At 39.7% G+C, this 27,819-nt stretch overlaps 1 protein-coding gene and 1 long non-coding RNA gene across 3 annotated transcripts in view; one reads left to right on the top strand and one right to left on the bottom strand.

Annotated features, from left to right (window-relative positions):
* Nucleotides 1-27,819, top strand: part of GRID2 (glutamate ionotropic receptor delta type subunit 2) — a 685,769-nt gene that overhangs the window by 636,599 nt on the left and 21,351 nt on the right. The gene's annotated exons all lie outside the window — the stretch shown is intronic.
* LOC122157241 lies at nucleotides 17,361-26,500 on the bottom strand. The gene is made up of 3 exons (XR_006167811.1): nucleotides 26,307-26,500; nucleotides 21,970-22,080; nucleotides 17,361-18,564 (listed from the first exon to the last, which is right to left on the bottom strand). It is a non-coding gene; the product is annotated as an uncharacterized LOC122157241 (long non-coding RNA).

Raw genomic sequence — 27,819 nt, 5'->3', positions numbered from 1 at the left:
GCTGCACATGGCTTGTCCATTTTATTGTAGGAAAGAGTTTAAGAAGGAGCCCTGAGGCATGTTTTAAAAAATATGGACTCTCATTAAGGATAGAATCATAGAATAGCTTGGGTTGGAAGGGACCTCAAAGATCATCTAGTTTCAACCACACTGCCATGGGCAGGATTGCCAATCACTAAATCAGGTACTAGATCAGGTTCTTAGGGTCTTTAGCACTTCAGTTTCTCTGTGATGCTTAGTTGAAGCTTCCCTAATGCTTCAGCAGAAAGAGGCTGCAGAAATGGTGGCTGACTGCGATTTCAGATCATCTGACCATGTTGCATTGTGGATGAGACCTGAAGGCAGACCATTCCATTTCAGTGCAATTGAATTTTGTGCCTGCCTAGTGACACTTCTAGCATGGATGGGATTGTTTCATACTTTGATGAAACTGCTTCACAGCTCCCTCAAGTCAGACAGACCTAATAGGAAAAAATTCTGTCTCCGTAACATCCTAGTGCAAATTTCTTATTTTGCAGCGCAACTTAACACAGAGATGTTTTGAATTATCTTAGAACAACATTTAGACAAAGAGGAGAAGAAGGATCCTTAGCTTACTGATGGGCAAAAATCTGAGCAAGAGCTGCCTGCTTCTCTGTCAAGAGCTGGCTTTCACTGGGGAGGGAAAAGAGGATTCTTTGCACACAGGTTGTCATATATGTGTGTTGGGTTTGCTGCAGGGGGTCTCTGTCCTATGCCTGAGGAAGTTATTTTTCCATCTCATCACTTAACCACATGCCTTGGAAAACGGCAGAGGGTTTTGCCATACAGTGGGTAGTATTTTAAAACCTCTTAACACATAAGATATCAATATTGAACTTGTGCTGGAGATTACATTTCCTGATGCTTCGCTCTTTTGTAATCAACCACTATGAGGGGGAAAAAAAATGGTCTCATTGTACTTATTTCACCATCTCAAGGGAATATAAGCTGGTTTCATGTCGCACTGGAACTGACAGTTTTCTGATTTATGGTATTTGGTGGAAGCTGAAAGAGTGCTTTCACAATGCTGATTCATTGCAGAACACTGTATGTTCAATATGACAATAAAGTAGGAATTTTTCTTTTGTGGTTCTTATGTGTTTGGGGTTGTTTCTGAGGCAGTTGGATGCAAGGTGACAGGAGTCAATTTTAGAACCTTAGAAAATTTTTGCTTCGGAGGACTTGAAAGCAAAGCTGAAAGGAAACTGATACTGTAATGACTCATTTGACATTGGAGGCTGAAACTTTCAGCAGTGTTAGAAGGCACTTTACTGTAACATGCTTGAATTTCATAGCCACGCTGACAATGTTTATCTAGGGCTATCATCAGCAATAAGCACTGGAGAAAGAGGTTTGAGAATGCAGCTATTTAGGGGGTTGATTAAGTGAGAGTTAATCTGATATTCCCTTTTGGAAACATACCAAGTGCGAGAATAGGCAGTGCTCACCAGTTTCATGCACAGCACAAATAAAGTATAAAATCCTTACAGAAATGAGGGATGATCCCTGAACCAGCTATCCATCCAAACACCTGAATCCATCTTTTATCTTCCTTTCCTGTGGAGCTCTGGAACAACTTTGCATTGCTTAGCCGTTTATATGTTCGCTTAATGTTTTAAGTAAGCTTGGTTGGTTTGTTTTAGCTCTGCAGTTCGAGATCCTTGTTTGTCTGATAAAAACAGAAGACCCAAGTGACAGAACTACAGATAATTTACTTTATTGCTGTTCTATGACCATAGGAATCAAAGGGACCTGCTGGGTCATCGAATCCATTATCCTGCTATGATAGGCAAGCACACCATGTGGTTCTTTTAAGCAGCTTCATGAAGCTCTATCTTTATTCCAGTCTGGAGGATTTTTTGTGCGCTTGAGTGTTCTCCTGTGGGAATTTTCTTGTTCTAGTGTGCTCCTCATGTTGAGCACACTTATAATTTTCTTATCTTGTGTTGCTTGCAGAGCATTCTTTGTAAGTCCAGACCAGATTTCTTTATAGCCAGTGTGTTACTGAATGCTTTTGTTAATGTTGGCTTTCCCTTAGACACGCTTGTCTCTGTTTTTGTTTTCAGCCATTTTCAGTTTTGCTCCTTTTTTCCATGCGCCTTGGGAGGGCTTTTTTCCTCTTGCAAGTGAGGTCTTTCTTCATCCCTATATCTCAAATCAACACTGATTCATTTATTGAGAGTCAGTAACAGCAGTTGTACAGAGTGTATCAGATGAGACTGTGGCTGCACCTTCCTCAGTTTGAGTCAAAAATGCCTTACTTGGTAAGGCAGAACATTTCTCTCTCACAATTTCATCACACTGGTAGTTCTTGCTCACTGTTAAACCCAAACCATTGTTGTTCTCATTCACATAGAAACAATGAATTTCTGCTTAGTAAGGCAAACTGTCCTTCTTCCTATAATGTTCTTCTTCATCAGCTCTGGATTCTGACTCTCATCTCAGTAAACAGTACTTACTGAAACCTTTACTGAAAGTTACAGAGAAATTCTCTTTGAATTCTGAGTTTGAATGATTAATAAATTAGGAAGACGTTTTCAGACGGATGGCAAACTGATATCAGTATCTGTGAATATCATAATTTTTAATTAATTATTACGGCCAGTCCCATGTAGGACTCCTGGAATGGCTCTTCTTTATTTGTTTCTTTGTTGTTGTTGTTGTTGTTTTGATCTGAAACTAGCCTTTAGTAGGAAAATCTCAGTCATTATTTGAGTAGCCATATAGCAATACCAGTGCATTCATGTAGGAAAAGGCCTGATATGAGTACACGACTGAAGTTGAAAAACTTTGTTATTCAAGTTTTCTAGTAGATACCTCAATTCCATTCACTCTTCTCACACCCACACTCGTTCAGTACGAAGAGAATAGTAGTACAGAGGAAAATGCCATTATTGTAAACTCTGGCTTGCATTTCTTTATTCCTTGCAAACCTGAAGAATAATAAATGCAGATTGCATCAGAGATGTAGCTGATGATAATAATACAACATTTGGTCTCTCATTATTTATTGTAGTGGAACAATTACAGAAATCTTGTATTTTTGTGTGGTGCCACTGAGATTTACAGCACTTCATACCAAAACTATAGAACAGACTCAGTTAAGGCAGAACGTCTCTTTTTTCTTATAGTCAGAGGTAGTACTTGTGATTGCCACCAACAGCCTGCTTTCTTGTAAGAGGAGTGAGATGAAAAACAAATTGCTTCCATGCTCTTCACCTGGGTCCTGAACCTTTTAGCAAAACTGGGCTTTGAGGCTCCAGGAAAAGCCAAACTCTGTTTCCCATGGATCGATATTTTGCTGCCAGCATTTTGCAGTAGAACTACTGTTATCTCTTCTTGATAGATAAATTCTTTATGTTTTGTGATAGATTTTTACATGTTAAATAGCATAAAATACTGTTGTTATTTGAGAAGTATTGGCTATTGTAAAGTATTAAGTGGAGTCAAAGACAGACTTCTCTAAACATTCTCTTCAGATTGACAGCTGCATGTTTTCGTTTCAACACTTAGAAGCTTTCGGTGCAGATATGCTGCTATCTTTGTGGGAGAGATTTGATCTGTGGTCATTGAGACATAATTCATTTTTGGCTGGTACCAGTAAAAGTAATTGTGATGTCAGTTCTGTACCTGAGTTACTTATGATAGATATACTTCTGGATTAGGCAATCTGCACTCTGAAATAATGAGAAATGTCAGGTTCTGGTTAAAAAACGAGGAGTAAAATATCTCTGCAGGTTATTATCACTTTGAAGGATTGTGGTTCCTCTCCATTATTCCCTCCACTATTGTTGAATTGTCCAATTTAAGTGAGTAACAGCACATTCTTTCTAGAAACTGTTGGTGGGAGCCAAGGAAATAAAATGTAAGAGGGATGTATTATAGGAAGAATAGCCATATATAATAGCCACTGGAAAAGTTGGAAGACAATAATAAGCAATCAAGTTCACCCACTTGATACTTTGTTTTTCAAAAATCTGAGCAATACACACTGACCAACCTAGTCTTACTAGAAAACAATTATTTTTTTTCACAGTTCCTCCTAATACTGTTAGTGCAACAGTATCACAGGCTAGATGCATTCTGCCTCCATTAAAACTCATGAAGCTGCCAATCTTTTGTCACCATGTATGATTAACTGTAGAAAGAATTAAGTGCCCCTGCGCTTTTACCTTTGTAAAAAGAATAGTTGTGTTTTAATTTTTAAAAGTGAGAGTTTTCCATATATGCTGAAGATTTCTCTGATTTCTATCCTTTTTAAAAAAGAATACATTCGATCTTGTCTGACTGGATAAAGGGCAGAGATCATTCAGAATTTTGCAAGTCTTTCTTGACCTATCTATAGTCTTTGACTGGGTCCCAGAGGATCGGTTTGCTGCAGCAAAGTTGTCTGTGCAGTTTGTTACTAAAGCAGCTTAGTATTGCTTGAGGTGGATACTTGCCTTTGACAGGCATTTCGTTAGAGATAGAATTTTCAGTTAGCAACATTCAGGTGTTGGTGGTCTTAAAAATAGAACTTGTGTGTATGGCAGCCTGCCCAGAGAACATCATTTTGAAAAGAGCATCACTCTTTGGTTTGCTTGTTCCTTTCAGATGCCTTGTTATTTGGCACAAGTCTATTCCACCACGCCAAGCATCCCTTTTGTGGAGAAAAACAGAGTGGGATTCTGCAAGAATTCCCTTTTGGGAAGCAAAAAGAAAAGCAAAGTTTGTACTGCCATGACGGTTTGCAGGGGCTCTTCAGTAAACACTCAGCGATGTCTCGGAGCATCCTTCCCTTGTCCCATTTTGTCAGTTCCATTTGGGATGAGTTACTCACATGACCCTCATGGGATGAGCTGACATGTGTATAATGCAATGGAAAGCACAACAATGACAGTAGAGCAGCAAGATCCTAGGCTGCAACAAGTAAGGATTTGCTCAGTGCAACAGTCATAGGCATGGAAATAGAGGAAAGAAGTTGCTTATCTTCAGAAGGCCTCAGGTCCAGAGGAATCTCCGGACAGATAGTCTTTGCCTTAACCTTTAAGTGAGGTCTGGGAAGGGCTTTGCTGCATGCACGGAGCTCCCCTGTGTTGGCCCTGCCTTCCCACCAGGAGCTCAATCACTGGTTCAGGCCATGACTTAGCATTTCTGCTACAACAGGGAATACAAACCTTTATGGTCTACAATGGGTTTAGGTTGGTTCTGATTACATATTTAGATTAAACATAATAAGGAGCTTTTAAAAGTAAACTGTTTTTTAATTATAGCTATCCCTTTTGCTTTGGAACTTTTTAAAATACTATAAGCAATTAAATCATTATGCAAAGTCACCAGATTTCATTATTTGCATCCCAGCTGCCATTGTGGCCCATGAATGCAGTGCATTTCTAAACAAGGAACAACCTTCTTTTTTCTCTTTTGCATTTGAGAAGTGTAGGACAGGCCAAACTGTCATGCTTAATTCATCTCTAATGAAAATATATTTATTGTTTTTCATTTTTTAAGTGAATTTAGGACTTGGTCCATACAGAAGAAAAGAAATCAAAACTCTTCTCTGGGCTAAGATCTTGTGCTGTGTGCCAGGTTTTATTATGATGTGAATTTTTATGGCCATATTTCAAAGCCTTGTGGAACAGAGATTATAATAAAAATGTTCCTGGGGTCTGCATCCGTAGCAGTGCTGGGTGTCGCTGTTGTATGGAATTTAATTTTCTCTCATCAAACTGCACATTGCCACAGTATGTTCTGTCTGTCTATTTGATTTACATAAACAAATTTCAGAGTAGCTGGGGTATGCTGGCATGATGAGACGAACACAAAATGTCACCCACCACCTTAAATGTTCCGCATTGTATTTTAGTTGTTATTCTTTACAGGCAGTGCTGCTGCTGCTCTGTTAAATAGGTTTTCATTCATTCTCAGTCCTTCTTCTCCTACTCGGCTTCGCTTAATGATCTATGTCAGCAACTAGATGCCAGTTTAGAACAAAACAAAATAAAATTGATTTTCACAGTTCCATTAAATTTATTTTACAACATAAAAGCTATTAGTCCAATTCCTAGCTGAAGCCTGAACATCTACTAGGGCAGAGCCTCCCAACCTGAAACCTCCTCAGCCAAGCTAGAGCAGGCGCACAGGTAGCCACTTTGCTCACTTCTACCCCTGCCAGAAAGCAGAAAGAGCCCAGGATGTTCTCCCTTGCAGCTGATTCCAGCTGGCAATGGCACAGGCACTAGTGTGTGCATGGGAAGCATGATGACGTGCTGGCTGCACCATGTTCCAGCTGCTGGAGGGACGTCAAGAGTGCCTCTCTCTTGGGGTACTCTTTCCCCTGCCTTTCTCTGACTGCGGTAGATCTGTGAATTGAAGGAAATTCTGCCTTTAACTTGGGAACTGGAGCTGAAGTTGGAAAAGGCTTGTTAGAGCATTCAGTTTATTTCCCTGAGAACAGATCTGTCCTCTGCATTTCCCATTTCTTCAGCTGTCTTGATTTCTTTCTAAAGGTTGCGAATCAAGCATTTTATCTGGTTGTTAAAAAGCAGAATCTTGCTTTCTTCCTCATGCATTTCTTGCAGCAGAAAATGTTATATGATTGGTTTACTCAATTTTCAGTGTATTGTACTCCATGACATCTTGTAGGCAGCCCCTATCTAACTGATATTAGATAAGCACCATCTATTTGTATGGTGCCCATCACTGTGGTATCTGAACACCAATGAGGCAGCTTTCTTCTCCTTTCCTGTATGCTCATCAGGTTGGCAAGACTTATGATTGTCAGCTACATTCCTAATACTTATGCTTGTGTATGTTCATGTTTAAATGAGCTGCAGCACTTTACCAAGCTTGCTGCTTTTAGCCTGTGTCAGCATTTTGCAGCATCAGATAATACAGACTTTCTATCATTTCCCACAGACTCAGGTTTTTCAAAAAAAGCAAAAAAGGAAGAACTAAGCAACTGGGAGCTGTGGCTGCAGGAAAATATATATATATCCTTTTTTTATTTTTTCATCTGCATAACCTGTATGAAGGCTGGAGAATCAGAGATCACCAGGAGTACCTGAGCTCTTTGCCCTCTGCTTGCCTTCAGTGGAAGGAGTTGGGCTCAAGGATGAGTGGTGCGGATGCAGCTTCAGTAATGGCACTGTTGTTTCCGCTGGTAGTTTTTAGGAACACCTGTCATTGTTAATGCTCTGCTTACTGCAGGTTAAAGGGATTACCTTCCTTCAGCTTTCATCTCCCCTGATGTTGGAAAACATCCCCAAGTGGAACAGAAGACTCTTCAAAACCTACCAAGGTTTGTTGGCATAATATTTAGTGTCAGTATGCATCCTCCTTTGGCTTAAAAAATGCATCACAAATTGAAATGTCAACTCTGCTTCCCTGCAAAATATCTGTTTTCTTTGAGAAGTTAATTACTGATTTCAGCACAGCTGAAATGAGGCCTAATGACGGCCTTCTCTTAATTGTTGACAAGTGATGGCTTGATTGGAACTAACTTTACACAGCTTCAAATGTGAAATTTAATTGTGGTACATTTCCATTTGCTTGGATCCTCCAAAGAGCCTAGCTTATTATCTGGACCTTTAACAAAGTGGGAATTGCAATACATGAAGAGGCATTTTGAATGCTCTCAGCAGATGTTGTTGAATTCTACAGCAGCAAGCTGTGCACTATAGCTATCCCCCCACCTCCAGGTAACAGCAAGGAAAATGGACCTGACACATGGCAGGCCTAAGGAAAGCAGCAGGTGACAACGACACTGATGGATACCTGAGGATGTATATATTAGCTGAGATAGGTTTGAAAGACAGTTTCTTCTGTTGTTTTTAAGGAAGGGAAATGGATGAATCATTAAGAGGTCACTTTCCTTGCCCCAGTGCCTCAATGATGGAAGCATGAATGGCTGCCTGAATTCAGAAACATTTCATTTCACTTCCCATGCTCACCAGGCCAGTTTCGCCTGAGGAGGGACTTATTCTGCCTAATTCAGCGCATCTCAATGGCGTCCTGGCCTCACTTCCTTATTTTACCCATTTTTTGTTTGGTGTGTGACCTTAATCCTCGATTAAATTAGACATCCTTTGTTCTACCAAAGCTTTTCTGAGCCCAACAGGATTAGGCCTTTAGTGAGCTATAACAGAAGCAAAGCCTGTAACTCAGAATAAGTGATTTCCTTCCTTTCTATGTTTTCCTGCCAGAAACAATGAAAGTAGCCACAAGAGACAAGAATAATGCAGTCTTATTTACAGAGTGCTGAATGTAGAGTCTGTGTTATTTACACTCTATCAAATTAAACTGAACTGAATGTTTGCTTGACATCTACCTTTGTGTACCAGGTCTTATTCTAATGGCAGAAAACAAAATAAAACAAAATCTGGGAATTAGCGAAAAGACAGTGACTTACAGACAAGTTTGACCTAGATGGTAGTGTTTGTCCAGATCTGGCTTCTATTTTCTAACAGGTTGAATCTGATGTTTTGTTGCAGGCTTTGTTTTGTTTTGTTTGTTTTGCACTGAGAATATGTTTTTATGAGATATGAAATTGGCCACTGACTCTAATTATTTTCTAAAGTCTGATATGGATGTTTAAAAATCCCCTTGGTATCAAGCCTGTGCAGGGACTCTGCTCCAACTGCAGAGACTAGAAAACTGCTAATAAATGCAGTGCTTTCTGCTACTTAGAACACCTAGCTCTTCAACCTTTGGCTTTCCACCATCCCACAGCTGTAGGACCCCTTGAATTCAGCCATGTTCTCTACCATTTACCTATATGCTACTGTTGGACATCAAGAAGTCATTTCTTTGTGAAGTTTCCAAGCGGGTTGCATTCTTTTCTTCTGCCAGCAGTACCTCTTCGTGTACCACTTCACCCAGAGATTTTGTTTACCTATAAAGTCAATGTGATGAAGTACTTCATGCCAAGCCATGATGAGTCCTTTGTTTTTTTGACAGACCCTGGCCCACCACCCCACAGCCTTTCTTGAAGCAGATTTCTGACAGCTGCTGCTGAAATTGATCTCCTGGGCTGGAGGATGAGCATCCAGAGCCCAAAGGAAAGATCAGGGAAGCAGAAAGCTTTCCATACCTCATCACTTTGTAGGGGTCAATTGAAGGCTGGAAGTGAGACAAAAAGGAACTGGGAAGAAAGCAGAAGAAGAGAAAGAGAGAAGGCAGATAAACTTTTGTGCAGCCTCTTCTGACCCAGAGATTAACTTGAGGTATTTGATCATGAGACCCTATTTAAGCTAAAAAATTATTACTAAATCTTTTCCGAAGCCACCAGGCAAGCGTATATTTAATGTAATACAGAATTCCAATTCTTAAGTTAGTTTTATTATTTCATTAATTTTCCCTTTCGTTTCAAAGGCTTGCTGTCTTTCTGTTTACGTAATGCTTAAAATTTTGACAAACCCTTGTGGATTTGCTCCACGAAGACACACTCTTCTCCCCATCAGGGAACACAGCTGTTTGACTGCAACCTAGGAAGACTTCACCATAGATAAATCTGCAAACTTCCCCCCACTGACTCATGAAAGATTCCACAGAAGCATGTCATCCATAATAATCAGGGATAGAGTCCATCTCAGCTTTGCATCTTTCTTACAGTCTGCAGAAGTTTGCTGATCCCTCTGTGTGCCTGAATGAGCATGCAACATCTTCACAGTCCTGTTATTTGAGGGCCAGTTGTATATGCCAGAGGCTCAGCCCACCATTCCGAACACTCAATTTTCATGACAGGTCCCTTCTGTACTTGCACGTTTCCAGCTGGGAGATCACCACACGTTGCGTCCTGCTTATCTATTGTAGTAGAAATGCTAAGTCACAGCCTGAACCAGTGACTGAGCCCCTGGTGGGAAGGCAGGGCCAACCCAAGGAAGTTCAGATGCATGCAGTGTACCTGAGTGACCAGGTGAAGCCAAGATCCACCCTTTCCTAGACCTCATTTAAGGGTTGGCAAGGGGGGACAAGGGTTTCTTGCTGGAGATTTCTGCGTGCTGGAGGCCTTTCAAATGTAAGCAAGCTTTTTTCTTATATTTTTGTGTCTATGGTTGCTGCAATTGGGCTTGTCCTCCTTTGCTACAGTCGAAGACTTTGCCACCCTGCTATTATTGCTATATTTTTCATCACGTTATAGCATTACGCCTGCTATTTAGTTGCTGTTTTTCTACTTTTCCACAATTGGTAGGTACACTCTTAGAGATGCTTTTGTAATTTTGGAGGTGCTAAAGGGAGAAGGAAGTAAGGGCTGAACTGCAGACAGATTTTGCAGAGCACTGCTTCCTTCTGGTTTCATTACTGTGTGTTTCTACTCCACCACCTCCCTGCTTAGTTTTATGTTTCATTCTCTGGTCCAAGGGTCTGTTTGTTTTTTGTATTTTGCTTTTCATTTTCACCCGAGGAAGGTGAGATAACAAGCTCTGAGCTGCAGTTGAGGGGTGTGCTGGGCTTCAGGCTGTAACAGGTAGCCCACTGCAGCTCTGTATGTGAGCTAAGGGAGAGATACATGCAGGATGAAGTCCTGCTACATCTATTTGAAGCAGGAGAGATTTGTCTGTACATGCTTTTACTGAATGACTGTACTATGTAGAACACATGAAATAACTACTCCTATCCATTTTTAGAGCCATTGTTAAATAGGGAATTAACATTGAGAAGAAAGACAGTAGGGGATTTCTCTTTCTCCCCTCCTCTTCCTCCCTTCCATAGTACGGTGTCTTTATTTTCTTTTCATTATTTCTCTTTGTCTTACTGGTGTACTGCTTTCATTGATATTGAAATCAGCTGGCAGAAGATAAAATTCTTTTTATCTTATATTTAGAGCATATATTTAGAGTGTTTTTGAGACTAGTAATTATTATTTTTCTCCATCTTTCCTGGGAAGTTGTTGGTGATTTGTTTTCAGGTTCATTTCGTGAGTGTTTTCTGTCATTTTCTATGAACTCTGGTCTTTTCCTTTCTCTGCCTGTCCCTCAAAATGGTGACCACATGCTGGTTCTGCTTTGCATTTCTGTATCTGAGTTTGTATTTTAATATTCATTAGGTATTTGTACTGACAGCCCATCAATACATTAAATTAGTATATACGCAGCTAACAAGTATGGTACATGCCTAACTGACTTATAACAACATTAAAACAGAACAGATTGTCTCAGCAGGGTTTAATAAACTGTACTTATCCAGTGTCCTTGTGAAAAACAGGCATGCAGCTGCAACGTACGGTGCTCCCTTGGGATCAGAACACCAACATGAAATGTACTAAACGAAATGTGACTTGTCTTTCTGATCAGAGAACTGAACTTTCTTCTGTCTTTGAAAAAGTGCTTAGTCCTCCATTCTTTTGAGACAGAAGGCATTCATTGTAAAGCAGCAGGCATTCTAGTTGAAAAATATTTAGTGAACATCAAGTAGCATTGGAGCTGGTAAAATGCATGCATGGTTATGCTTTACTAATTCTCATGAAATGCTTTGAAGGTATTGAGATCTCTGCAAGTAATTAGTGTCGTAATTAGAATATCACTTTTTTCTGCTAATTAAGATTAACGTGACTAAAAGGGGAGTTTTTTTGGATAAGAGGTATTATTTCTTCTCAATATGAGTGAGAAAGCTCCTCTAAAGCAGGCAGAAAATTGATGTCAAATTAAAAGAGAGCTTCTTGGTTTGTTTTTCTTACTGTGGTTGACCCCCAGCCAGAAATTTCCTGGGGAGATTTCCTGTTTGGAATCATCTTGGAGAGAGCACATACTGCTTCTTGCATTATAAGAATAGGTAGGGTAGAATCTGTGTATTAATTTTATATCCTGTTTCTCTGTAGTCAAAAATTGGCTGATTAAAAACTGTACAAAAATTCTAAAATAGACATCAGACACTTAAAAACCATGAGTGAAAAGAGTAGATAAATACTTTATTTCAAAAACCTTTTTCATCTGTCCCCTCTCATGAACTTGGCTGATGAGAGTAATTCTTTAACATCAGTGGAGTTAATAAGAAGTTTCTTACCCTGCATTAAAGCATCAGAAGTGCTCAGTTTAAACCACAGTGGCCCCTCTCTGGATGCTTCATTGTATTGGGCTTGGGGCCCAAACATGGGTGATGTGGCTGTTCTGCCAGGGTATGCTCAGGGAGAGTTCTGCAAAAACTATAGGGCTTCAGACAGTCTCCTAAACAGCATTTGCTGTCCACGTGGCTTTTGATTCCCCAACAGTTAACTTGAAAGCACCAAAAAACACAATGAACAAGCAGGGAGGTCAGAAGGAAATCCAGGGTTAATCTACCTACCCACATGAGAACAAACATGGAGCATCTGATGGATCAACATGGAGCTGGTAGCAACAGTCTCTAGGCACCAAGGTCCTACTGCAGTAATGCTGCCCACGTTCTTCACAAGAGCACGCCATTTCTGTGGCAGTCGGAAGATTCCTTAGCCTTCTGAAAATAACGATTATTAATTTCTCATTCCTTTTTTTTCCACTTGATCTGTCTCTTTACAGTGGTAAGATGTTGACTTATCCATTATTTAAAATGTTCAAACTTGTTTAACTTATCCTTTCTGTTAATGAACAGCATAAAACATCTGAGAAGTTCCTGTAGGATACAATAGCAATACCTTGCAAATGACAGAAACCTGTTTAACATCAGATTTTTCCTATTTTCATAATGAGAGAAAGTGGCAAAGCCACCTGAGCTGTCTTTTCCTGGGTAATGCTACTGTGAACAGTGTGAGATATCTCTGGTAACGGAGTGAAGAGACACTTGACTTGGCAATGGGTTCTCTGACATTGGCCAGGCTCTATAATCTAGAAAATCAGGGGCCTTCCATTCCAGTTACCTCTGTTTATAGCTCTGTAGGGAGAGATGATCTCTATAACTACCTGAAGAGAGGTTGTAGTGAGCTGGGGGTCAGCCTCTTCTCTTGTGTAGTTAGTGATAGGACTAGAGGGAATGGCCTCAAGTTGCACCAGGTGAGATTTAGGCTGGCTGTTAGGAAATATTGCTTCTCTGAAAGAGTGGTATAGTGGAAATGCTAAGTCATTGCCTGAACCAGTGGTTGAGCCCCTGGTGGGAAGGCAGAGCCAACCCAGGGGAGCTCAGCTGCATGCAATGTAACTGAGTGAGCAGAAGGGATGGAGCCAGGATCCACCTGTTCCCAGATCTCATTTAAGTGTTGGCAGTGGAGGTGAAGGCATCTCTTGCCAGAGATCCCTGTCTACTTGAGGCCTTATGAAGGTGAACAGCTCTTTTCCTCCGTTCCTGCATCTGTGGCTGCTGCGTTTGAGCTCATTCTCATTTGCTGTAGCCAAAGACTTTGCCACCTAGCTATTATCATTCCATTATAGCATTACAAGTGGTCAGGCACTGGAATGGGCTGCCCAGGGAGATGGTGAAGTCACTGACCCTGGAGGTGTTCAAGGAGCTTTTAGATGTAGGGTTGATTATATGATTCTGATGAAAAGAGGTCCTCAGTGGTACCTTTTTCTCCATAAATTTGTTGTTCCCCTATCACCCTGAACCATTTATTTTTCCTAGACTGCATGTAGCCTTGCTGATCATATGTAATAAGAGGCCCCAGAAGGAAACAGCTATCTTCTTAGTGTTAGCTGTATGTTTTCACTTGTAACTTTTTCCCTACTTGAGATGATAAAAGCATCCTGGGTGGTTTACAATGACCATTACCTTCATGAACCTTTAAGAGTGTCCCAATTTTCTCTCCCTGTGCTTTTCCTTAAGGACAGCCCACAAATCTGGAGGCAGTCAGCCCCTAAAAGGCCAAGCTGAGCACCTGGCAGTAATTTTCTTTCTTATAATCAAGTTCTCACAGACCAACCTCCATAAAATCTGCACACCTCTGGGAGTGTTGTTGCTTTTATTTCATTAGGAGAGAGGCTTCATTTCTGATGTATCATAATGCAACCCCAGAAAGTAAAGTGGATGAAGAGAAGGTTGTTTTTTTATTTTATTATTTACAGATGCTAGGTTGTAAAGCTTAGCTGTAACATCCTGGAAGTGAGGTGTGTAAGTGCAGAAGATATTTGCCACAGAGCTGTTGAAGTCTGAGAGCTGAACAAAGCCAAGGTACATTGCAAGCACCTCTGGTTTGGGGTGCCTGCAGGAGTTCACACTTGCATGCAAATGTGGTTCTCCGAATTTCTGGCATTAAGAGAAGGCCTTTTGCTGCTAGAACATGCCTTAATCCATGTTATGCCATACTTAGCCAGTAATCATAGAATGGCTTGGGTTGAAAAGGACAACAACGATCGTCTAGTTTCCACCCCGCTGTCATGTGCAGGGTCGCCAACCACCAGACCAGGCTGCCCAGAGCCACATCCAGCCAGGCTTTGAATGCCTCCAGGGATGGGGCATCCACAACCTCCTTGGGCAACCTGCTCCAGTGCGTTACCAGCCTAGGAAGTTTGGTTACTCTCTCATCTCAGCTGTCAGGCAACTATTGTGAGATTGGATTCATGTACTGGTAGCACGCTAAGGCTTCTCACACTTTCCTCTTTCTTTTCATTGTTTTCTTCTACACCAGCTGGGTAAAACCCTTGAGTTGGGCGGTGCTCCCTGGAGCTGCCCCTGACCTCTATTTCAGTTTTTGTGCTTTACAGAGGTCTGGACTCTCTCCTAAAGGTGAAAAATGCTCTCTCCTTGATGATAACAGGTAGTAATAAAGTTCATGTGGTAGGGGAAGCAGAGTGGAGGCACTACTCTTTTGGGCAGTTTTGAAGCTGTCCCCACCTGTGTTCTGGTGAAGCTGGTATATTGCTACAGAGAAGGCATTTTCTGGAGGGGAGGTTTTCACTTCCAGTGTTGGTTTTTATCCAGCTTCTACAGAACTGATTTTATTTTTTTTTTAAATTATTTTATATCCCCAGACTTATTTTCTCGCTTTCGTTCTCTTGGTCTTTAGAATTCAAGCTGCATTTTGCTGTAGTCTTGCATTGCTCCCAGTATTGCTTTTAGAAACTGATAGTATCAGAGACCCGAGTGTACCATAGCGGTTAATTTGCTCTTTTACTGACAGCTTTGGTGTTAGTCTTTTCTGACATAAGCGTACTTTATATTTTGTTCTTACTCAATTTTTCCATTGAGCTTTAATACACGAGCTGGGAGGAAGAGCTATATCATGCTATTTAAACAAACGGGGCTTTAGGACTGCCATGTGTTACTCTGGCAAGCTATAATCACCCCAACTGTGCCTCAGAACCTGTCTGATTGGAACTGGGGAGTTCAATAATGAATCTTGAATTTGCTTTATCTTTGAATGAGTTCAGATGCTTTGTTAGATACCAGTTCTGTTCTCCCTCCCTTTCCCCTTTATATCTCCTCCTATTTTAATGTCAGAATGAATTGATCCCAGGCTACTCCTCTGTTTTCTGACACTCCTGAATATGGAAGTGTCACTGTAAAATGAACCATAGCAAATTCTTAATAAGCTACCTTCAGAGAGAGTTATAGTTTTTGACATTTAGTTATGGATTTATCCCTTATGCAGGAAGCCTCATTCATTTCATGCATGCTAACCATAGTGAGAAAAAGTTATTAAGTATTTTTCATACTTTGGTCTATTGAACAGCCACATCACACACACTGCCAGTCTCCAGCAGGTTGCAGGAGGTTAGTGAGAGCAGGAAATGGAAGGATGGAAGAAACAAAGACTCGTTGTATGTAAGCTACAGTACCACACTCCTTACAAAGGCTAGTAGGTTTAGGGCTCTTATTCCATCATTTCAGGTTAGAATTCCTGTTTCATATGTAGAAAGTCATCGTCAGTTATCCAGGCTTTTTTGGTCAGGTCTCTGCTCTGAATCCCATGAAGCAGATACTTCTGCCAGTAATTAATAATTATTGCATAAATTTTAAGGTAATATATTTTATATGGTTTTATATTGCATGTGTTACTATTATGATAATTAAAAAAAAGATGGTGACCACTATAAAGTGTACCACTTCAAATAGCAAATACGTTTCATTCTTACAAAGTACCTATTTAGAATACCTAAACTATAAACAAAATAAATTCATCTAGTGAATCTCACTTTTAATAGAAACGTGTTCAAGTTCTGCTTATAAAAAGAACAGCATTCTCATTTCTTAAAAAGTATGTAGGGGCCTGGAAATAATAACACTGTTCACTTGTACTATTTTTGAAGTGGTCCTAGGCGTAATAATTTTAATTCAACACAACGCTTTATATCTGACAAAAAATATATATATAATTTTGTTCCTTTTGTTGTATGTAACAGTTACTATGTCATTGTAAGGAACACCCATCTTTGGGGGGAAATAGATGCTCCTTGTCCAACAGAAGCAGACAGGAAAAAACTGTGGGTATTTTCTTCCAGTAGGCAGCTTACAAGTGTCCAGAAGGCATGCTGCTAGCCTGTTGTTAACTGTTCCCACTTTTTGCTTCTAGTAGTAAGCAAATCTCACTCCAAAAACTGTCAAGTCTTCAGTTCAGCTTAATTAGTATGATTGAAGTAATGACGGTGACTTCAGGTAGTAATATTTTTTTTGCCAGATACAGAGGCTTTTTATAGTGGCGTGAACAAGTTTTTCTCTAAAAATACAATGTTTTGGTCTGCTTTTTCAGCATGAGGTATAGCAGGGCATTTGCAGAAGTGGTGTTGATTGTTATATAAGACAATGCGTGTGTGAGATTAAAAAGAAAGAAGTTAAAAATGATGGAAAGATGCAAAATGCACCAAAGTCGCTTATTCCCTTCCTGGAATTTAATGGACACTGGTTTAGCCTCCCCATCACCTACCAGTTGGTCTGCTGAGGTTTTTTTTCCCTTTGGAGCAGAAATACAGATGGGTTCCCTGGGTGATTGGACATACTGAAATGTTCCAGAATTGGAGCTTTTAATCATAAAAGTTAAGTTGATGTGCTCCTCATCTCTCTAGATGAAGGCACCATGCTTAAGTGTGAGGTTGAGTAGAGCTTTAAAAATGAAAAAAACCTTCTAGTTTCAAAAGTAGGCTGCTGCAGGAGATCAAAGGGCAAAGCATGGCTAAGGAAAAAGAAATTATGAAATGCTTATCTACCTGATAAAAGAGATTGAATCTGTGAAGAGTCTCTCTGTATTGCAGGTAAATGTAAGTTTGTTAATATTGAAAAAGATTTAAAAAGTACTGTCATTGGATTTTGAATGAGTATTGTCATCAAAATCAGATCACATTTTCTAATGCTACTTTCTAGAGTGTTTTCAGTTACCTACTGTGAATTCCTCATTCGATCCTGTGTTATTGTTATGCAATCATATGAAACAAATTGGAGTAGTTACAGGAATTTCTAGAAAGACACTAATTTTACTGATTTCATGGGTAGCTCAATCCAATTCCAATTAAAATGAGCTGCTGGGTATTTATCAGCTTCAGCTGGAGCAGCTTCTTACAAAATATGATACCGATCTATATTGTGTGTATTAATTGTACCGCAGGTTAGGCTGTTAAATGAACAAGATGCTCTTAAAACAATGTTTGTGCCATACCTCACAGGTATGGAGGTCAAGCAGAACTTAAATAAGTGTAAGGGAAAATTCTGTGATCTGTGCTGCAGACAGACATTGAAGTTGTTTGGAGATTTGACACAAAAAGAGACATCTCAGTGAAGAAGGTGGGAATCTTTGAAGAGATCAAATAGCCATTAAAAATTCAATTTATACAAGTATCCTGATTTTAATTCTATAGACACAGGGTTACAATAGCATTACACTTCACCTGGGAATGAGTATCCCCAGTATGCATATGCATTTTGCCCCAATCAAAATAGTTGTTTTGCCAAAAAAAAAGTGTTTTTATTAAATTTAGTTAATGCTGTTCCTCAGTTGTACTTAGCCTTTTAGTAAAACTGAAGGCATTTGTACATGTATTAAGTGCCACTGAGTGTCTTTGGGTACCTTATTATCATCTAAGGTATAGAACGACCAATAAAAGCCATTTTCAAGTGACAAATCATAACCAGGAGGCATGTTCTACCAAGTCTTTGGATGCATTGAAAATTCATTCTTCATATTCTAGCAGTTGGCAACCCTGCCTCTGGCAGGGGGGTTGGATCTGTATGATCTTTGAGGTCCCTTCTGAACCAAAAACATTCTATGATCATGCTTGATTTTTATTTCAGCTTTTTTTAGTAAGTGCTTTATCAAATGCATTAAAGAAGCAGCATGTTTCCAGCAGTGGAAGTTTGGTGTTGACTGCATTTCTCTGCTATGCCAGTCTGAGCAGACTGATGTCTTTCTCTCCGCTGCTGAAAGTTTGATTATTCTATAGGTAGCTACCTTGTTCTGGTTAGTCTCTTATTCTGCCACGTGACCGCTGGAAGCAGAAGGCACTAATTAAATAAGTATACTAAATATTTTCTCATTCATTTATTCTCTGTCCAGCCTCATTGAGTATTCTCTTCTAGCCAGAGGATAGATAGAGGAAGATAGACCCTGTTCTTTCATCAGTTTGCAGGGGTTTAGGCTACCATTAGGACTACTACAGTTGTATGTGGGTGATTTTTCTTAATTCTTCCTGCTTTCAAAAGTTGAAATCCACTCCTTCAGCGTATACTCTCCTGTTCATAAAGACAACAAAGGAAACCAATGTTTAATCCTGCTTTAGTCCCACTGTGTTTCAGAATATTAAAATTTCAGCTTAATAAAATGTTCAAATTCCTTAAGACATTAGATCAAACCAAAGGTCATTTTACCCTGTTGCCAGTCAGCAATTTACTGAGTGAATGAAAATCTGGCCACTAGTGGACTGTAGCCACACTATTTCTATGCTGACCGATGCTCCATGGGTTTGCAGTGTGTTTTAGTGGGAAGAAAACGGGCTGCAGACAGCAACAGATGTCCCATTTCCCCCACTGCCTTTTGTCAGCTCAAAAAAATGAGAAGGCAGTGTTTCCCTTAACTTGTGGGCGCTTTCTTTCTGCCTCGCTTCTATGCATAGGGCAGCTCCTTGTGTTTTAAGTCTCAGGGTGTTAGAAGGAGAAAGCAGGTGATATATCTATCAAGACTTCAGAACTCAGGGCTCCATGCATTGTGTAAAGTACAGTTCTGAGAATTGTATAATTTATCAGGCAGACGTAATTCCATCAAGGGGTTCTGGAGATGCTACAAACCACATCATCCAATTATAGCTTGGAAATTCAGTTACTGTGCCTGCAGGAGTAAATACTGCTCTTATATCCTATAGTGTGATTCTGCAAACCTTATTTGGATGGCAGCAGCACGGCCCTCTTCCCCGTGAGCACCGTTGCTGAGGTTTGTGCTGTATGTGTTGGTGGAGTACAAGGTGTATTAAAAACGTTACCAGAGATGCAGTAAAAGGAACTGAATTATAGAATGGCTTAGGTTGGAAGGGACCTTGAAGATCATCAATTTCCGACCCTTCTGCCAGCCACCCACCAGCCCAGGCTGCCCAGGGTCCCGTCCAACCTTGCCCTGAGTGCCTCCAGGGAGGGGGCATCCACAGCTTCTCTGGGCAGCCTATGCCTGGGACTCAGCAATTCAAGTAAAGAATTTCCTTCTAGCTTCTAAGCTAAATTTCTCCTTTTTTTATTTAAAGCCATTCCCCTTGTCCTGTCGCTATCAGACCATGCAAAAAGTTGATTTTCCTCCTGATTGTAATCTCTGTTCAAGTACTTGAGGTCTCTCTTAAGCCTTTTTTTCTTCATGTTAAACAAGCCCACCTCCCTCAACCTTACTGCATAGGACAAGAGCTCCAGTCCTCTCGTCACCCTTGTGGCCCTCCTCTGGACCAGCTCCAGCAGCTCTACATCTTTCTTTTACTGGGGGCCTCAGGGCTGGATGCAATACTCCGGATGGGGCCTTACAAGGGCAGAGTAGAGGGGAACAATCCACTCCCTCACCCTGCTGGCTAACCCTCTTTTGGTGCAACCCAGGATACAGTTACCTTTCTGGCATGCAAGTGCACACAATGAAGTGCAATTTTTTCCCTTATGAGTTTTTTACTTAAATTCCACAAGTTTGGTATACAGTTAGATACAATACTAGCAATATGGCCCGAGAAGCAGGATGGTTAATTAGATACTGTTTGCTGCCTTTAGTACAGAATACACAGAGATTGACTAGTTTAAGTAAATATTTGGGTTTGGTTAGGCTGTGCTTATTCTAACAGCGAGAGATGGTTGTAATAGAGAAGACGATACAGGTTGAGTTTTGTTTCAGTCTAGAGGATTTTTCGTAATAGAAATGAAAGATTTTTTAATTATCAAAAGAAAAGCAACTTCTCTATAGGTGATGAAGCATTTGTTCTTAGACACACGTTTTTTAGTGTACAGTTAAGAGTTTTGCTGGATTTGCTGTTAATATGCTTTTCTTAATTAAAATATTTTTGATGCTCTTAGGGCCAACTTCTGAACTCCTGAAATGTATAAACATTTTCCAAAGTACTCACTTGGTGTTAGAGCTGTACTTAAATTTCAGAGTGTATCAGACTTTATTATGATTGCATGCATTGACAAATGCCATTAACCCTGTAAAAATATTTATTTTGTTTAATTTAAATAACTGACAGATGTCTATCCAGTCTGAAATGACACTGCTTCTGGCTTTCTGCTATTAAAGTTCTTTCAATATGGTCCCAATCCTGTCAGTCCTGACACCTGAACTGGGAGCAGTTTAATTGCGTTTTGCAATGTGTTCGCCTTCAGGTGAAATGCCTTCACTCTAGCCAGGTTGGTGAAGGTCCTTTAGATATTGCCTTAAGATGTGAACGTAGGTTTTGACCAAATTTTTCTCCATTTCTTAAGGTAGACTCACTTCATAAAACCCCTCCCATTCTCTTTTTATGGACAATCCAGAGTATTTTCATGTGTATTCCAATGCAGAAAAAGAAAAGCAAAATGCACTGAGCAATCAACTGGCAATAAGTTGCAGTGCAGCTGTTAGCCCTCCTGTCACCCGCAGCTTTCTTATGCTGTCCCTGTCTTTTGCTACTTAAGTAACATGGAGGGGGGGTTGTTTCTTCTAACTGGCTTTTGTGTAGCTTTTTATTATGTATTGAATTGTTAGAAGACAACTTTATTTTTTTTCCCCAGGTTCTTCATATTGATACTGAAAACATCTGAGGGAGGTGACAAACTGAGAACTACAGGCAGATTTAACAATGAAATTAAACACTAATGGGTGCACACTAACCATGGATGGCCTATTGCAGTTCAGAGCCATCCAGAGACCCACACGCCTGCAGTGAATTTTTGCACTGCCTCTGGGCATCATCTGGGTAGAGAGGATGAGATGACAAAATGGGGGCTCTGTTTGCTGGAAGCAAAATTGTAACAGAGCAAAAAGCTTGCTTCATTTCACCTTCCTCCTTCCATCAAATGCATTAAAAGACATTTGAGGACTTTATGGGGCTCCAAATCAGATCTTTTGGCGAAGAGACTGCTGCTTATGAAAAGCTGTTCTGATTGCTAAATACCCTGTTAAAATGCGAAACTTCTCCCAAACAAAAGATTTAATAAAAGATCATTTTTCTTTTACTGCATTTTTTACAATCACTGCAGTATATGGTATCCTCAGTGGTTTTACAGTCCCCTTGCCGTTGCCTTGAGTTTACTGGATGTAGTAACATTTATAGAGAGTACAGACATCGTGCCCTGAACACAGTCTTCCAGCCAGCACCAAGTATGATTCACAGGATGTTTCGAGTTTTTTTTGTCATGAAATTGGCCAGTAAAACAGAGGTTACCTTGTTTATTATTCACAATTTTTCCCACTCTGAAACGTTCTGGTCAGCCTTCTTTGTTTCACTGAAATTTCTGTGTAAAGGATTTTTGCTTATTGTTATTACATGCATGTCTCCTGGCACTTCGAAATAGTTTCTGGCTTATTTTTCCTGTTTCCAGGATTGGGCTCTCTTATAGCGAGCGTTGGTCATTCACCCCATCTTACCGTGGAAAAAAGCTGCTGCAGTGACCCAGCAGTGGCACATCCAGGTCTTCACTCACCTTATTGCCCTTTGTGAAACGTATAGTCTCTTGCACTGCGGGAAAACCTGTTGATTGCAGCCATCTTCGCTTCTGCTTGGTTTACTTCTTTACGCGATCATCACTTTGGGCCTACAGGGAAATGGGAAATGTTTGTCCTGATGCACTGCTCCTGGAGAAAAGGGCTTTCTCCAAAGCACTTCAGATGTATTCATGTGGAGAAAATGGCTGAAGCTCTTGTCATCCTTTCCATATCAAGCATCCCTCTAGCACTGTCAAAACCTCGTTATAAATGAAGCTGTCTCCCACAGAGGACGTTTCTATAACCACAGGAGCTCATGGTCATATTGCAGAGCTTCTTCTGGAAAGGACAGTGTTTCTTGCACGGAGCTATATTTTCCTTTTCTACAATGAAAGCAGGAGTAAAGCACATCCAAGGCTCGTATTTACTTTTTCTTGGATGCATGGCAACTCTTTAAAATACAGGCAGAATAGGTAAATTATATAATGAGATGGGAAGTGCAATTTCCAAACAGCAGATACATTGCAAACAAGATTGATTCATGAGCATTAGCAAAATGCTTTGACCATCTTTTCATATTGTTACTGTTCTTGCAGTGGCTGAGAACCTTTTATTGCATTCATTTCCCTTATTAGCAATATAACCAAGGCTGTTTTTCAGAGTAGTTGCAGTATGTATCATAGCCATTGTTCTGACAATAAATTGTTTAGTGAGGTGTGGTGGTTTATTCCAGCACTGACTGCTCTTCTATTAGATCTCTGAAAATTGACTTTAAATTGTCATTGCTGCATCTAGTGTTTATAGCTTCAGAAATTTTTGAATCAATGGTATTCACATTTCTAATAGCAATATTTTCTTGCTTCCTTAGTTGCCAGCTGCGCCAGTTCAGTGCTAACTTAGCATTACAGTTCATCATCTTTCTCCAAGCTACACGTTGCCTTGAGCAGCTCGGTGCACTCTCCTTGCTTTTGGGTGTATAATGGGCCCCTTCATTCAGGTTGTTACAATCCACTTTAGGCTAAATAATGGCACATGTAAAGATTATTTCTCAGAAGTGTGAGCACTGTGTTCTTACTTCACTTGGTCCTCTATGAAGTGGAATAAACTGCGAGGAAATGAAACCATCGTCTCTGTGGCTTGGTTTTGCAGTTTGCCTTACTTCAAATTAACCTTCTAGTATAGAAATTGTGAAATTGTTCAGATGGTTTCAGGAGAGGGAAGCAGGCAAGAGGAGGAGATGAAATATGCTGACAATATGACAATTTTTTTTTCTCTTTCAGGGATTCAGCCACAGAATAAATCAACACAATATTGTCAAATACTGTGCTCAAACAAATTAATGAAAGTATGTCAATAACAATTTTTTCTTTTCAGAAATAATTTTGTCCTTAAAAAAATGAAAATGCTTAAATGCTAAAATCTGAAACATGGCTTCTACCCTAGGCTAGATGAAATATTTTGCCAGAAGTGAAATTAGTTTTTTTGGCCCCTACAATTTATTATTTTAAGAGTCCTAAGGAGAAATAATGATTATTTAACATGTGAGTTGGTTACTACTGAGCAAGTGAAAAAGGAGGCGTTGCTTCTTCATGCAGCACCAGTGAGATATTTTTAAAAATGGTCGTTAATATTAAGTTCATAAAAATTCAGAGCTGTAAAGGCAGCCTGGGATCTGAGAAACAGGACTTGGGGAAAATGTTAGAAGCTTAAGATATCTGGGTTATCAAAACAGTGAAAAGGTGATCAGTTGGATGTGATTTTAGCTTGATCATGTGGGAAGAAAACTTTGGTAACAGCATCTCTAGCCTGGACTAGAAAAGCGTAACAAAATCTAACGGTTGGGCATTGAAGCCAAATGAGCTCAGTCATCAATTAAAGCTTTTGAGGTGAGACTTTTTCATGGTTTTTTTTTGTTTTGTTTTGTTTTTTGTTTTGTTTTTTGTTTTGTTTTTGGAACAGAAGAAATAAAGTTTTGGGACAACTCCACAGGGAATAGGGGATTTTTCTATTAGTTGGAGTTCTTTAATCTTACCTTTCTGAAAGATGCTTATCTCTAGCACCAGAAGGGGTTTGGGATGAATTGTTTTACCCACTCTTTTTTCTTCAGAGGCCTTTCAGTGGTAATCATCATTTCTAACTTCACTAGCCCTGAAATTTGATGGGTATATTGCTTTCTACAGTCAGCGTTATGTGTCGTCAAAATGTAGATTCTTACTTTAAAAAAAAAAAAAGTCCAGGCTTGATTTTCTGTCAAAGACTGGTCAGGCTCCAGAATGACCTGCCCAGGGAAGTGGTGGAGTCGCTGTCCCTGGCACTATTCAAGAGGTGTTTGGATGAGGAGCTACGAGATAAGGTTAGTAGCTTAGTGGGTAGTAATGATGACAGGAGGACGGTTGGACTAAATGATTCTGTAGGTCCTTTCCAACCTTGTGATTCTATGATAATTAAAGAGACTGTCTTCTCAGTTTTGGAGATACTTGTTTTTAGTTATTCCAGTTCAGAAAGAAATTTACATCAACATCGGTACAAAAATAATTTTAATTTCCAAGATTTGAGTCTAGATTTTAGAACTGCTAGTCAATTTCTGTAGTGTCTGTTATACAAAGTTCTTTTTCAGAACTGCTTTCCATAATGGTATTTATGGATTGAGACAGGAGAGTAGATATAGCCTATTGGTTATTCATTGTATTTGAATGAGGATGCAGAAACTCTGAAAGGAATTACATTTTTTGTAGAGAAAATGTATTTTTCCTGGCAGCTCAGAATTAAAGATGTGTTTGTACTTCGCATTATTTTGCCTTCTCTTCAAAGAAGTTGCAAATCAGGCTCTCTTATATGGAAGTACAGGGTGGCTGTTCTCTGGTTTAAAAAAATAATAAAATAAAATAAAAAGAAAGCTGAATCTGTATTGCTTGGCTATTACTTTTGTATCTTTAACAAGGAACAGCTTTTCCCTTACTGATGATAATGTTCAGAAATATTGTACCTATCTCTAGAAAAAAATTCTTGAGATAAAGGTATGACTGCAAGTGCATGAATTTTTGTTCCTGGGAACTGAAACTCTGAACAGTTCAACTTGAACAAAAATGGTAGTTGCAAGTATGAGCTGTCCTATTTTAAATGTTCCATAAGCCACTATAGTAAATAAAACATTAATTTCAAATTATCAAAAACTGAAATGAGCTGCCTCTCAGAAAGGAGTAATTTTTTATGCAAAGCTGAGTGCTGAAAATAGAATGCGTAGTTTTTGTTGTACAAGTGCAGCACCGTGTTTTCATGCTTTATTTTGAAAGCTGAGCTTGCATAGCTCAAAATTTGATTCATATTTGAGTGTCATTTTTCCACACAAAGTAGATCAGCTACTGGCAGTACCTGAATTAATGGAGGCTTATGGATTTGTACCATGAGCAGTAAAACCTGCCTTTATCTTGACACTGCATAGTGTAAGATCATAGTGTTTAGAGTGTGCCTTGATATTTGTACAGAGTAATTAGATTAAATATCTATGTTGTACTATACATAGCTTTTACCAAAAAGAATCTTGAAAATATATTGAGCAGGTTAACTAATTTATTTTTTTTTTTTTCTTTTTTTTTTTTTATTAAGAGAGTTGCAACTACTTTCCCAATGAAGTGCTTAGGATGAGAAATAAATCTTATGATTTTTCTGGGTCTAGAATGAATCTTTGGTGGGTTTTTTTGCCTTTCTGTCAGTGAAGGAACCTTGAACCTTTCAGGTGCAACTACTGATCAGAACTGCCTACCATGTGAAGACTTAAGTTTAAGGCTTACACGAATCTTCCATTCTGTGTGTCCTCTGTGTGTCACATGAGACCTCCCCCTTGGACATGGCTTCAAGTCTCAAGAGTCATCCCTATGTTCTCCAGGTCTTGTCTTGCTTTCAGAAGAAACATGCTTTTGTGTGAGTCTGAAAAGGACAGGTTCTCTATTCTTCTGTAAAAGAGTACCTCTATTAGGGAGTTTGAGTGCATACAACATTGTGGGTAAAAATGAAGCAGAGAAGTTACTTTAATGTTTCCATTCGGATATGAGCTGTGTGAAATAGTGCTGTCTTCAGAATCATTACTGACTATTCTATAGGTCTCCTGGACCAGAGCCACTCAACACTGGAAGAATATTAGGGTGTCTTTAATGAATTTCCAAACATCCAAAGTGACTACTTAGTTTTAAGTTATGTGATTTCAGCTGATGTGATTTTTTTTTCAGATTTAACATTGAGATCAGTTACCAACTGGATAGTGCACTACAATACTCCGTGTTACCAAAAGGCATATTTACTTGCATCAAGGAGAGCACGATTTTTTTTAACTTCTTACCTTTGCTATTTTGCTGGAGGCAAGAAGAAAGAGAAAATCACAGAAGGAAAAGGTTATTTGCCAGTATCTTCTCTGCAGCACTCTTCTGTGGAGTAGACATCCGCAAGAACTCCATCATCTTAATCTTTACCTTGGAGACCTCAGCAACAGGAGGATCGCAGGGGATGAGAGCAGGGACAACTGCAGCTGGTAACACAGACCCTGCTGCCAAGCAGAGCTGTGACACTATGGCTGAGTGCAAAGGGGAGGGAGCTTTGTGCTCCAGGGCACTCCCTCAGCTGCGAGCTGAGGCACCAAATCTCAAAAGGGCTCAGGTAGTACTGCCTCCCTGGGGACACAGCTCTTTTTTGGCTCACCTGCAAATTCCTAGACTTACCTCAAGGAATAGAAGTCATAAGACACTTTATCTACCCCTGCAAGTTTGTCTGTTTTGTGTGCAGAGAGAGTGATGCCTGCCATGGCAAATGGCACTTATGTATGTGTATATATATATATATATATATATATATATATATATATACACACACATTTATAGGCTGCACACAATATCCACTGCTATTGATTTACTTGCATGAATACCATGAGATATTTAACTCCATGGCAGGGGAGCTCTACAAAATGAACCTGCAATCCTTGGGGGGAAAAAAAAAAAAAAAAAAAAAAAAGGTCTTTCACTGTCTAATACAGCTCTGAAATGCAGTAAATACAAGTTGTGAGAGGTTAGAAGTTCAATGCAGTACACAAAACGCAGACCCATTTAAAGTACCTCCTCTATTTGATCAGTGCTGTCCTGTGGAAAAAAATACCTTCTCATTAGAGGACAAAGCTGCTCTGTAATTAAGATAATGATTTTTCTTTCTATAGTTGCTTTTTATCTTATTTTCTAGTTAGGTTTTTTCCTTTCAGCTATTAAGTTTTTGAAATTAAATGTGTTGGGAAATCTCTTAGAAAGTACTAATAAGAAAAACTGAGCTGCTACCTGCCAAAAATGAGTCAGCTGAGGGGTGTTTTGCTTAACTTAGCCCAGTGGAAACTGATAATCATCTAGTGAAACCCATTTGAAAGGCTGTGGCCTCCATTCCTAATGAAGCAGCTGTGCCTGAGACTTTTCCTGAACCAGCACCTTATCAGACTCGAACCATAAAGGCATTGAGGTAAGCAATGCATCTATCACTGCATCACTTTTATCTCTGCATGGTGGGCACTGTGCACTGGAGGAAAAAACTGAGAATATAAGTACAGGTTTTATATGGCTCTTCTTCCCTCCTGCCCTGCTTACCCAAGAGGGAGCTGAGACCTGTCTTGCATTTTCTGTGGATATCTATAATGGTTTCGAGCCCGTGTTGTATGACCACTGCAAGATGCTGAGTGCCCCTCAAAAACCTTGCTCTTGCTACCCTGTCAGTCACTCCTCTAAACCACAGTAACCTAATTAAGGTCTCTTTGGAGCTTCTCAGATTTGATGGCTTTTGATGTGAGGTGGGTGCTCACACCCCATTTGTTGTTAAAAGCA

The sequence above is a fragment of the Centrocercus urophasianus genome, unplaced genomic scaffold, assembly GCF_019232065.1.
Source record: "Centrocercus urophasianus isolate 14NV4802_14NV808 unplaced genomic scaffold, USGS_Curo_1.0 seq_13, whole genome shotgun sequence".
NCBI classification, from domain to species: Eukaryota; Metazoa; Chordata; class Aves; order Galliformes; family Phasianidae; genus Centrocercus; species Centrocercus urophasianus.
Note: the sequence above shows the minus strand (reverse complement) of the source record. Positions and strands in the feature narration are given on the sequence as shown.